Source organism: Delphinapterus leucas, chromosome 5 (genome assembly GCF_059928025.1).
Source record: "Delphinapterus leucas isolate spDelLeu-1000000601 "Yukka" chromosome 5, BTC_Dleu_Yukka2, whole genome shotgun sequence".
NCBI lineage: Eukaryota > Metazoa > Chordata > Mammalia > Artiodactyla > Monodontidae > Delphinapterus > Delphinapterus leucas.
The window spans coordinates 75,026,329-75,039,605 of record NC_143133.1 but is presented as its reverse complement, the minus strand read 5'-3'; the positions used below and the strand labels follow the sequence as shown (position 1 = coordinate 75,039,605).

At 40.6% G+C, this 13,277-nt stretch overlaps 1 long non-coding RNA gene across 1 annotated transcript in view; it reads left to right on the top strand.

The window, feature by feature from the left end:
- The window catches only part of LOC149749152 (uncharacterized), a 76,071-nt gene that overhangs the window by 49,244 nt on the left and 13,550 nt on the right, over positions 1-13,277 (top strand). The window contains exon 2 of the long non-coding RNA XR_016393290.1: positions 12,823-12,970. This is a non-coding gene — a long non-coding RNA (uncharacterized LOC149749152). The remainder of the gene's footprint in view (positions 1-12,822; positions 12,971-13,277) is intronic.

The following is a 13,277-nucleotide window of genomic DNA, read 5'->3' as shown; positions in this document are numbered from 1 at the left end:
TGAAGCTGAGGAGACCCTTCCCACAAGAGAACCTAGTCTCCTGCAGCCTTGGAAGATGCTCTGGAGGTGGACATTACTCTCAGCTGAGGCTAGAGCAGGCAGGTAGAAGTGAGCATGAGATGTAAGGCAATGATTAGTGGGTTCTATTGGGCCAAGAGTAGGACTTGTTAGCCTGGGAAGTAGTGATTTTTTTTTTTTTTTTGTGGTGCGCAGGCCTCTCACTGCTGTGGCCTCTCCCGTTGCGGAGCACAGGCTCCGGACGCACAGGCTCAGTGGCCATGGCTCATGGGCCCAGCCGCTCCGCGGCATGTGGGATCCTCCCGGACCGGGGCACGAACCCGTGTCCCCTGCACCGGCAGGCAGACTCCCAACCACTGCGCCACCAGGGAAGCCCGGAAGTAGTGCATTTTGACTTCGATCACTCCTAGAAACTGAATGTTTGTGTTCCCCACCCCCCAAATTCACATGTTGAAACCTAATGCCCAGTGTGATGATGTTTAGAGGCATTTGGCAGGTGATTAGGTCATCAGGGTGGAGTTATCAAGGATGGGGTTAGTGCCCTTTATATAAGGGGATGAAGAGACCAGAGTTCTCTCATTCCACTCTCTGAGGACATAGGAAAAACATGGCCTCTGTGAACCGGAAAGTGGACCCTCACCAGACTGAATCTGCTGGCCTCCTGATTGATCTTGGACTTTCCAGCCTTTATAACTGTGAATATTAAATTTCTGGTGTTTATAAACCACCCAGTCTATGATATTCTGTTATAGTAACCCGAATGAACTAAGACAATCATAGAATGAATAATAGACATTACAACTGCTTAAAAAAATTCAAATAGTAGCTTGGAGTATCCTTAGTCCTAAATTCTGATAAATTTGTTTTCCTCTCTCAACTGGAATCTCCCATTATTCTTTTCATGGCCGAAAGGAAAGATAGACTTCCTGGTTCACTGTTCGTTACGCCGATACTACCAGTTATATTGTTATATTTTGTATCCTAAGCTTCTCTCTTAGAATCAGTAAATAAATATTTGAGCAAAATTTATTAAACGAATTAGAAGAGTAGGCTCTCTTCATCTATCAGAATCCTCTCTGCCATTCACACTCCTATCTATGCTTATAGGAGTGTCAAAATCACCTCTTTGAAACCTTACTGGGCTTCTGTATCCATATGTGACTTCTCCATCCTTTGAAAGCCCATAGCACCTTGGTTTGTAAGTCTTTATGACACTCATTCACATGGTACTGTTACATTCTTCCTTTTGCTCTTCAAGAACATTTCATTTACCTTTATATAGTATTTACTTATAACACTTCTTGTTCCATGAAGGAAACCTGTGAAAGAAAATATAAATAAAATGGTAAGAAGGGAAAATAAAATAGGAATATGAGATAAAGCCAACTGTTACAAACATTTATTGGGTACTTGCCATGTCCTACATGCTAGACAGTCCCTGCTTTCCTGGAATGCAGAATTGAGTCAGGGCAGAGCTGTGACTAATAGACCAGTTCAACCCTAGGAAGCTCTCAGACACCAGCTTCAAACCATCACCAGAGGTTTGCTGTTAATAATTTAGCCCCCATACCTACCCAATTTCTCCCTGAAGCACCCACTTCTTACTATTGTTCATCCCAGAAATCGGTCAACATTGTATTCTCAATTGTGCTAGTATTTTTCATTAAAGGACTTATTTTCTAACTCCACGGATATCTTGGTAGCTCTTTCCTGAACCTTCTTCAAGGTTGAAGGGCTTGCATACCAGACTGTAAGACCATTTCTATAATTATGCTGGGGAGACAGGGTATCCCTCAATTTTTCCAGGGAATTTCCATTCCAGCTTGTAAGTACTTTAACATATAATATGTAGGAAAATGATTCCTTGTCAGTTTTTCATCAAGTTATAGCTGCCTTTGTAAAAGAAACCTCATTTGTATGTTGTTTTCTCTACATTGGCTAAATGGCAGCAAATAAGATAAGGAAACGATTATCATTTTTTAAATGTTATGAGAGCAACTGATGGCACCAATGTAGTCATTTTTGGCTCCAGAGCAAACTGTGAATGGAAAGTTATGACTATACAAATATGTGGAAATATCGATTATTACCATGGTAATGTAAAAAGCTATAAATTTTCCCCAAATCACTACCTAATTTCTATATTTTGACCAAAATAATTCTGGAGGAAAGTCCCTACTAGGTCATTTTTAAAAGCAAAGCATTTGCACTGGGAACATTTGAAAAAATTATAAGAATATTTACTTTAATTTTCTATTTATATCTCTATGTATGAAGCAAGAATAAAAAAAAGTATGACTGCAGTATAATTGTCATTCTAATTGACCTTTAAAATAGTATTTTTATTATAATAACTATCACCTCAGACAATAACTAGTAATTAGAATTTTTTAATGCTGAATTTTTGCTGCTCTATTTTCAAAACTTAACTAAGTTGTTATTTTAAGATCATGGGTTTAATTACTCCTCCATGAATTGGAGTTTTACTCCTAGGGAGCGCCAAGAAATGTTCCTCAGTCTTATTTTTCATTATATGATAAAGTCAGTTACTTTAACATAGAAAGAGGATATTAGACCCTCCTCCCTAAAAGAGCCAGCTGTGTGCATTTATGTATATCAGGAGCTTTGCCATCATCATCTCTGGGCTTTTTCTTGAGACAAGTTTGGATCTGGTACAACGTAAGAGAGAAGAGTGTAGAGACCAAGACACACAGGGTTAAAGTGGATGGCGGCATGCAGGGGTCAGCCTGCAATCCACGGGGCAGGCAGGGTCTAATCTGGGAGGTCATTAAGTGATGCTCGGAGCCAACAGGGGTGACATCAAAAGCCAAAGGGAAATAAGCCAGGAGCCCTGGAGCAACGGCTAGGGGGATCCAAATAAATGTACAAAAAGTAACTTTCTCACTTAGGATAAATATGTAGTCAGTCTCTGGCCATATTTCTCAAGGTTTTCTGATCACAACTTAGTAAGAAATACATTTTATATCATGGTCTAATGCACATTCACACACAGCCCTGTGTCAGATTTTTTAAAATATCCTTGCCCTCACCATGGAAGAGGCACTCTGAGGTGCTATTCTATTTCATGTAAAAGTTGTTGGTAGGAGGCTTACAAATCTGATTTCATGGTCTGCTAATTGATAGAAATCCATAGCTTGAAATGTATTGTTTTGGAGACTGGGGAGATGGGTTGAACAGAGTACCAAAAAAACCCCCAAAACTAAAATAAACAAACAAACAAGAAAACCAAGACTGGAGGACATGGTATCTGATTTTAAGGAGATTGAAAGTTCTTTGGGAAGTTAGCATGTAACACGTGAAACAACAAAATAACATATTTGGAGTAGAATAAATCAAAATAAGCAAATTAATAGGCAAGTCACTATTAATACAAGTTAGTTCTAGAAGTGTCTGCTTGAGATGTGAATAGTTAAGGTCAGTGATTAGAGGTTTCCTGGAAAAGTAAGTGTAAAGCCTGCTTTTGAATGATACAGATTGAAGGAGGGCCCAGGGGAGTAAACAGCCCAGATAGCATAACAGCAGGTTCCTGCAGAGGACCCTGAAGTGTGGTTCTTGGTTGGAGTGGAGAGTGCATGTAGCACAGAAGGAGGATGAATATAACTCAGGAGAGAGGAGGTAGGTGGAAGCTTTCAGTACTTTAGCCAACCTCAAAGGCAGTAGAGGAAAATTACCTTTGCTTATAGAAATGACGTGATGTAACTGTGTTTAAGCATTATTCTAGTGACCTTGCTGAGAGAGGATGCATTGCCATCAGATTTTTTTTTTTATTGGAGTATAATTGCTTTACAATGGTGTGTTAGTTTCTGCTTTATAACAAAGTGAATCAGTTATACATATGTTCCCATATCTCTTCCCTCTTGCGTCTCCCTCCCTCCCACCCTCCCTATCCCACCCCTCCAGGCGGTCACAAAGCACCGAGCTGATCTCCCTGTGCTATGCGGCTGCTTCCCACTAGCTATCTACCTTACGTTTAGCAGTGTATATATGTCCATGCCTCTCTCTCGCCCCGTCACAGCTTACCCTTCCCCCTCCCCATACCCTCAAGTCCATTCTCTAGTAGGTCTGTGTCTTTATTCCTGTCTTACCCCTAGGTTCTTCATGACATTTTTTTTCCTTAAATTCCATATATATGTGTTAGCATACGGTATTTGTCTTTCTCTTTCTGACTTACTTCACTCTGTATGACAGACGCTAGGTCTATCCACCTCATTACAAATAGCTCAATTTCGTTTCTTTTTATGGCTGAGTAATATTCCATTGTATATATGTGCCACATCTTCTTTATCCATTCATCCGATGATGGACACATAGGTTGTTTCCGTCTCCGGGCTATTGTAAATAGAGCTGCAATGAACATTTTGGTACATGACTATTTGAATTATGGTTTTCTCATGGTATATGCCCAGTAGTGGGATTGCTGGGTCATATAGTAGTTCTATTTGTAGTTTTTTAAGGAACCTCCATACTGTTCTTCACAGTGGCTTTATCAATTTACATTCCCACCAACAGTGCAAGAGGGTTCCCTTTTCTCCACACCCTCTCCAGCATTTATTGTTTCTAGATTTTTTGATGATGGCCATTCTGACTGGTGTGAGATGATATCTCATTGTAGTTTTGATTTGCATTTCTCTAATCATTAATGATGTAGAGCATTCTTTCATGTGTTTGCTGGCAGTCTGTATATCTTCTTTGGAGAAATGTCTATTTAGGTCTTCTGCCCATTTTTGGATTGGGTTGTTTGTTTTTTTGTTATTAAGCTGCATGAGCTGCTTATAAATTTTGGAGATTAATCCTTTGTCAGTTGATTCATTTACAAATATTTTCTCCCATTCTGAGGGTTGTCTTTTGGTCTTGTTTATGGTTTCCTTTGCTGTGCAAAAGCTTTGAAGTTTCATTAGGTCCCATTTGTTTATTTTTGTTTTTATTTCCATTTCCCTAGGAGGTGGGTCAAAAAGAATCTTGCTGTGATTTATGTCATAGAGTGTTCTGCCTATGTTTTCCTCTAAGAGTTTGATAGTTTCTGGCCTTACATTTAGGTCTTTAATCCATTTTGAGCTTATTTTTGTGAATGGTGTTAGGGAGTGATCTAATCTCATACTTTTACATGTACCTGTCCAGTTTTCCCAGCACCACTTATTGAAGAGGCTGTCCTTTCTCCACTGTACATTCCTGCCTCCTTTATCAAAGATAAGGTGACCATATGTGCGTGGGTTTATCTCTGGGCTTTCTATCTTGTTCCATTGATCTATCTTTCTGTTTTTGTGCCAGTACCATACTGTCTGGATTACTGTAGCTTTGTAGTATAGTCTGAAGTCAGGGAGCCTGATTCCTCCAGCTCCATTTTTCGTTCTCAAGATTACTTTGGCTATTTGGGGTCTTTTGTGTTTACATATAAATTGTGAAATTTTTTATTCTAGTTCCGTGAAAAATGCCAGTGGTAGTTTGATAGGGATTGCATTGAATCTGTAGATTGCTTTCGATAGTAGAGTCATTTTCACAATGTTGATTCTTCCAATCCAAGAACATGGTATATCTCTCCATCTATTTGTATCATCTTTAATTTCTTTCATCAGTGTCTTATAGTTTTCTGCATACAGGTCTTTTGTCTCCTTAGGTAGGTTTATTCCTAGATATTTTATTCTTTTTGTTGCAATGGTAAATGGGAGTGTTTTCTTGATTTCACTTTCAGATTTTTCATCCTTAGTGTATAGGAATGCCAGAGATTTCTGTGCATTAATTTTGTATCCTGCTACTTTACCAAATTCATTGATTAGCTCCAGTAGTTCTCTGGTAGCATCTTTAGGATTCTCTTTGTATAGTATCATGTCATCTGCAAACAGTCACAGCTTTACTTCTTCTTTTCCGATTTGGATTCCTTTTATTTCCTTTTCTTCTCTGATTGCTGTGGCTAAAACTTCCAAAACTATGTTGAATGAGAGTGGTGAGAGTGGGCAGCCTTGTCTTGTTCCTGATATTAGTGGAAATGCTTTCAGTTTTTCACCAAGGAGGACGATGTTGGCTGTGGGTTTCTCATATATGGCCTTTATTATGTTGAGGAAAGTTCCCTGTATGCCTACTTTCTGGAGGGTTTTTATCATAAATGGGTGTTGAATTTTGTCGAAAGCTTTCTCTGCATCTCTTGAGATGATCATATGGATTTTCTCCTTCAATTTTAACATGGTGTATCACGTTGATTGATTTGTGTATATTGAAGAATCCTTGCATTCCTGGAATACACCCCACTTGATCATGGTGTATGATCCGTTTAATGTGCTGTTGGATTCTGTTTGCTAGTATTTTGTTGAGGATTTTTGCATCTATGTTCATCAGTGATATTGGCCTGTTGTTTTCTTTCTTTGTGACATCCTCGTCTGGTTTTGGTAGCAGGGTGATGGTGGCCTTGTAGAATGAGTTTCGGAGTGTTCCTCCCTCTGCTATATTTTGGAAGAGTTTGAGAAGGATAGGTGTTAGCTCTTCTCTAAATGTTTGATAGAATTCGCCTGTGAAGCCATCTGGTCCTGGGCTTTTGCTTGTTGGAAGAGTTTTAATCGCAGTTTCAATTTCAGTGCTTGTGATTGGTCTGTTCATATTTTCTATTTCTTCCTGATTCAGTCTTGGCAGGTTGTGCATTTCTAAGAATTTGTCCATTTCTTCCAGGTTGTCCATTTTATTGGCATAGAGTTGCTTGTAGTAATCTCTCATGATCTTTTGTATTTCTGCAGTGTCAGTTGCTACTTCTCCTTCTTCATTTCTAATTCTATTGATTTGAGTCTTCTCCCTTTTTTCTTGATGAATCTGGCTAATGGTTTATCAATTTTGTTTACCTTCTCAAAGAACCAGCTTTTAGTTTTATTGATCTTTGCTATCGTTTCATTTCTTTTTCATTTATTTCTGATCTGATCTTTCTGATTTCTTTCCTTCTGCTAACTTTGGGGTTTTTTTGTTCTTCTTTCTCTAATTGCTTTAGGTGCAAGCTTAGGTTGTTTATTCGAAATGTTTCCTGTTTATTAAGGTAGGATTGTATTGCTGTAAACCTCCCTCTTAGAACTGCTTTTGCTGCATCCAATAGATTTTGGGTCATCGTGTCTCCATTGTCATTTTTTTAGGTATTTTTTGATTTCCTCTTTGATTTCTTCAGTGATCACTTCGTTATTAAGTAGTGTATTGTTTAGCCTCCATGTGTTTGTATTTTTTACAGACCTTTTCCTGTAATTGATATCTAGTCTCATAGTGTTGTGGTCAGAAAAGATACTTGATACAATTTCAATTTTCTTAAATTTACCAAGGCTTGATTTGTGACCCAAGGTATGATCTATCCTGGAGAATGTTCCATGAGCACTTGAGAAAAATGTGTATTCTGTTGTTTTTGGATGGAATGTCCTATAAATATCAATTAAGTCCATCTTGTTTAAGGTATCATTTAAAGCTTGTGTTTCCTTATTTATTTTCATTTTGGATGATCTGTCCATTGGTGAAAGTGGGGGGTTAAAGTCCCCTACTATGAATATGTTACTGTCGATTTCCCCTTTTATGGCTGTTAGTATTTGCCTTATGTATTGAGGTGCTCCTATGTTGTGTGCATAAATATTTACAATTGTTATATCTTCTTCTTGGATCGATCCCTTGATCATTATGTAGTGTCCTTCTTTGTCTCTTCTAATAGTCTTGATTTTAAAGTCTGTTTTGTCTGATATGAGAATTGCTACTCCAGCTTTCTTTTGGTATCCATTTGCATGAAATATCTTTTTCCATCCCCTTACTTTCAGTCTGTATGTGTCTCTAGGTCTGAAGTGGGTCTCTTGTAGACAGCATATATATGGGTCTTGTTTTTGTATCCATTCAGCCAATCTGTGTCTTTTGGTGGGAGCATTGAGTCCATTTACATTTAAGGTAATTATAGATATGTATGTTCCTATTCCCATTTTCTTAATTGTTTTGGGTTCGTTATTGTAGGTCTTTCCCTCCTCTTGTGTTTCTTGCCTAGAGAAGTTCCTTTAGCAGTTGTTGTAAAGCTGGTTTGGTGGTGCTGAACTCTCTCAGCTTTTGCTTGTCTGTAAAGGTTTTAATTTCTCCATCAAATCTGAATGAGAGCCTTGCTGGGTAGAGTAATCTTGGTTGCAGGTTTTTCTCCTTCATCACTTTAAATATGTCCTGCCAGTCCCTTCTGGCTTGCAGAGTTTCTGCTGAAGGATCAGCAGTTAACCTTATGGGGATTCCCTTGTGTGTTATTTGTTGTTTTTCCCTTGCTGCTTTTAATATGTTTTCTTTGTATTTAGTTTTTGAGTTTGATTAATATGTGTCTTGGCGTATTTCTCCTTGGAGTTATCCTGTATGGGACTCTCTGTGCTTCCTGGACTTGATTAACTATTTCCTTTCCCATATTAGGGAAGTTTTCAACTATAATCTCTTCAAATATTTTCTCAGTCCCTTTCTTTTTCTCTTCTTCTTCTGGAACCCCTATAATTCGAATGTTGGTGCGTTTAATGTTGTCCCAGAAGTCTCTGAGACTGTCCTCAATTCTTTTTAGTCTTTTTTCTTTATTTTGCTCTGCAGTAGTTATTTCCAGTATTTTATCTTCCAGGTCACTTATCCGGTCTTCTGCCTCAGTTACTCTGCTCTTGGTCCCATCTAGAGCATTTTTAATTTCATTTATTGTGTTGTTCATCATTGTTTGTTTCATCTTTAGTTCTTCTAGATTCTTGTTAAATGTTTCTTGCATTTTGTCTATTCTATTTCCAAGATTTTGGATCATCTTTACTATCATTATTCTGAATTCTTTTTCAGGTAGACTGCCTATTTCCTCTTCATTTGTTAGGTCTGGTGGGTTTTTATCTTGCTCCTTCATCTGCTGTGTGTTTTTCTGTCTTCTCATTTTGCTTATCTTACTGTGTTTGGGGTCTCCTTTTTGCAGGCTGCAGGTTCGTAGTTCCCGTTTTTTTTGGTGTCTGTCCCCAGTGGGTAAGGTTGGTTCAGTGGGTTGTGTAGGCTTCCTGGTGGAGGGGACTAGTGCCTGTGTTCTGGTGGATGAGGCTGGATCTTGTCTTTCTGGTGGGAAGGTCCACGTCTGGTGGTGTGTTTTGGGGTGTTTGTGGACTTATTATGATTTTAGGCAGCCTCTCTGCTAATGGGTGGGTTGTGTTCGTGTCTTGCTAGTTGTTTCGCATAGGGTGTCCAGCACTGTAGCTTGCTGGTCATTGAGTGAAGCTGGGTGCTGGTGTTGAGATGGAGATCTCTGGAAGATTTTCACCATTTGATATTATGTGGAGCTGGGAGGTGTCTTGTGGACCAGTGTCCTGAAGTTTGCTTTTGCACCTCAGAGGCACAGCACTGACTCCTGGCTGCAGCACCAAGAGCCTTTCATGCACGCGGCTCAGAATAAAAGGGAGAAAAAGTAGAAAGAAAGAATTAGTAGAAGTAGAAAGAAAGAAAGAAAGGAGGGAGGAAGGAAGGAAAAAAGAAAAGATAAAGTAAAATAAAGTAAGATAAAATATAAAGTTATTAAAATAAAAATATAATTATTAAAAAAAACAAAAACAACAACGGACAGATAGAACCCTCGGACAAATGGTGGAAGCAATGCTATACAGACAAAATCTCACACAGAAGCATACACATACACACTCACAAAAAGAGGAAAAGGGGAAAAAATCATAACTCTTGCTCTCAAAGTCCACCTCCTTAATTTGGGATGAATCGTTGTCTATTCATGTATTCCACAGATGCAGGGTACATCAAGTTGATTGTGGAGCTTTAATCCGCTGCTTCTGAGGCTGCTGGGAGAGATTTCCCTTTCTTTTCTTTGTTCTCACAGCTCCCAGGGGCTCAGCTTTGGATTTGGCCCCGCCTCTGCGTGTAGGTCGCCGGAGGGCGTCTGTTCTCCGCTCAGACAGGACGGGGTTAAAGGAACCGCTGATTCGGAGGCTCTGGCTCACTCAGGCCGGGGGGTGAGGGAGGGGCACGGAGTGCGGGGCGGGCCTGCGGCGGCAGAGGCAGGCGTGATGTTGCACCAGCCTGAGGTGCGCCAGTGCGTTCTCCCGTGGGAGTTGTCCCTGGATCCTGGGACCCTGGCAGTGGCGGGCTGCACAGGCTCCCCGGAAGCGGGGTGTGGATAGTGACCTGTGCTCGCACACAGGCTTTCTTGTGGCGGCAGCAGCAGCCTTAGCGTCTCATGCCCGTCTCTGTGGTCCGCGCTTTTAGCCGCAGCTCGCGCCCGTCTCTGGAGCTCCTTTAAGCAGCGCTCTTAATCCCCTCTCTTCGCGCACCAGGAAAGAAAGAGGGAAGAAAAAGTCTCTTGCCTCTTCGGCAGGTCCAGACTTTTCCCTGGGCTCCCTCCCGGCCAGCCGTGGCGCACTAACCCGCTGCAGGTTGGGTTCACGCCGCCAACCCCAGTCCTCTCCCTGCGCTGTGACCAAAGCCGGAGCCGCAGCTCCCAGCCCCGCCCGCCCTGGCGGGTGAGCAGACAAGCCTCTCGGGCTGGTGAGTGCCGGTGGGCACCGATCCTCTGTGCGGGAACCTCTCCGCTTTGGCCTCCGCACCCTTGTTGCTGTGCTCTCTCCCGCGGCGCCGAAGCTTTCCCCCTCCGCCACCCGCAGTCTCCGCCCACGAAGGGGCTTCCTAGTGTGTGGAAACCTTTCCTCCTTCACGGCTCCCTCCCAGTGGTGCAGGTCCCGTCCCTATATTTTTGTCTCTGTTTTTTCTTTTTTCTTTTGCCCTACCCAGGTACGTGGCGACTTTCTTGCCTTTTGGGAGGTCTGAGGTTTTCTGCCAACGTTCAGTAGGTGTTCTGTAGGAGTTGTTCCACGTGTATATGTATTTCTGGTGTATCTGTGGGGAGGAAGGTGATCTCTGCACCTTACTCTTCCGCCATCTTCCCGGAAGCCTCTGCCATCAGATTTTATTGGAGACAAGGAAGACTGTTGTTGTAACCTAGGGAGTGTGAAAAACTTGATCTAATGTCACAGAAATGAAAATATAAGAAAGGAGGATCCAGGAGGTGGGAACACATTTGGCTGTTGTAGATCAGCTTTGTGACTTGTCTTCTTAGTATAAGACTCCAGAGCTGGGTGTGACTTGAGAGGTGATTAAAGGAGCTAGTTGTCCACAGTTATATCTTTGTTGATCTGGCAAGGCACTGTCTTTCCTCCAACCTGACCTGGAATTACCAGTGTTCATCGCTGGATTAAACCACAAAGACAAAACTCATTTGAAATTCTTTGTATCTGGTAGGGTGGGACAGTAACCTTTTATCAGCCTCCCTCCCATCTCTGAAAAGTATTGTTAGTATTTCAGGAAATCTGCCAGCTCTTTTGAAAAACCGGCCCTAGACCCTCCAAGGCAATGAAAGTGACTGGACCTCACAGCCCAGGCTTCTCTTTCTAGAGGTTCATCTTTCCCTTGGAGATCTCACTGATTCCTCCCATTAGTGCTGGGATTGCCCTTCTCTACCTCTCCTACCTGGGAAGACCCAGGCTGGGGTTCATTAAAGGAGCTTGATGACAGGTTTAGGTGCAAGAACCTATTGACCTCAACCAGTGCTGTACCCCAGAACCTCAAAAGTTCATAAGTGGCAGCCAGTGTGGGATGAAAGCTCAGCCCTCTCTTGGCCCTCATGCCCATGCCGTCCCTGCTGTTCACTGCTTTGAATAAAGTTGCTCATGTATTGATCTCTCCTCCTTATAAGGTCCCTTATAAACAAGGTTAATGCCTTATTCATCTTTGTAGCCCCTTACCCTTGAACACATAGTACCTTGCATTGGTGCTTGTAAATACGTTAACAGCACAATGAGAATATACGGCATTGTTGTTATTCTAGGTTTATTTAGGAAAATAACCCTAAATTAATTAGTAGAAATCAGTTCATCAAATTAGTTAGGATAAACTAGTTTAGTAGACCCTTTAGTAGAAATTAGTTTGTCAAATCAGTTATTTGGCCTTGGATTAGCTTTGAGGCCGTGGATAGTGAACATCAAGGCCTTAGGAAAGTGCCAGGGAGCCTTAGAGACACCGAAAGAAAGGAAATATATAAAAACAGAAGCAGAGAACCAAAGTCAAACTTCATTTACTTAATAATCTTACCTCAAATTATTCTGCCTATACCATTGCACATTCACTTGAATGACATCTCCCCCTGCCCTTTTTTAATGGTGTATTTCCTCAGTATCTCCAAAGAGAGTACAAATAGAGCATAGTATTGCTTTTCAAGACTAGGCACTGTGGACTGTCTCTCCCCCCCACCCCCCGCCCCAAATCTATTATATTGGCACAAAGGCGATGCTCAAGAATTGCTTGTGAGTGGAAAATACATAAAACTTCATGCAGTGAGGCACTGTCTCTTTCTTGTTCCTTTTATCTTTAGCCTAGCACGCAGTAGTTTCAATGAGTATTTTTGTATGAATAAATAAATTTTCTTGGTGGTCTTTGAATCCAGCCCCCCACCTTTTTCTTTCAGGGCTGGAACAGCCATTAACTCTGACAACTCAGACTCTCACTCCCTTGTATTGATCACATCTGTAAGTACACAATAGGAGCATTACACTCTTCAGTTAAAATTCCAGCAGGGAGCTATGACCAACAATTATTTCCCTTAAATGACTTTCATATCGGTGATCAGCTCTAGAGCTAAGGGGCTAGTTGAACCTGACCACAGATGACATTAGATGATTTAATAGTATCAACTCGGTTTTGAAGTTGTAAGTTAAATAACGTTCATATGTCAATATAGAAGATGACACATTTAAGAACCCCAAGTTTCTTTCATATTCAGTTATTCAGAGTCTTTTTCAGGGTCATTGTCAGATAATTGCTCAGATGAACTCTAAGGAAATACCTGTATGTTCCTGTGTAATGAAGACCAGTTCTTCCACCCTGAAAGAAGTCCACATCATTCCTCCATCAAGAGGAACTCTTGATGTAACTGGAAGAATTTTAGAAAGTAAGAATATTTCTGTGTAATAATGTTGCACAAATACTAGAGTTTATTTCTGAGTTGCAGTTCATCAATTCTGGGTCCATATGCTTATTTATTTTTATTATATTTATTAATTTATGATATGAATTATATATGTAATTTGTATATTTTATTATATTTTTATTACATGAAATATTTTTCAGTATACCATAGAAAGAAGGAAAATTTTAAATGAACATTAACTTTTTCATTAAATTGTTCTATACTGCCATTTTAAGAAGTGCCTAGTATTCCACCTAATGAATGGATCATAATGTGAATAAGTTTAAAA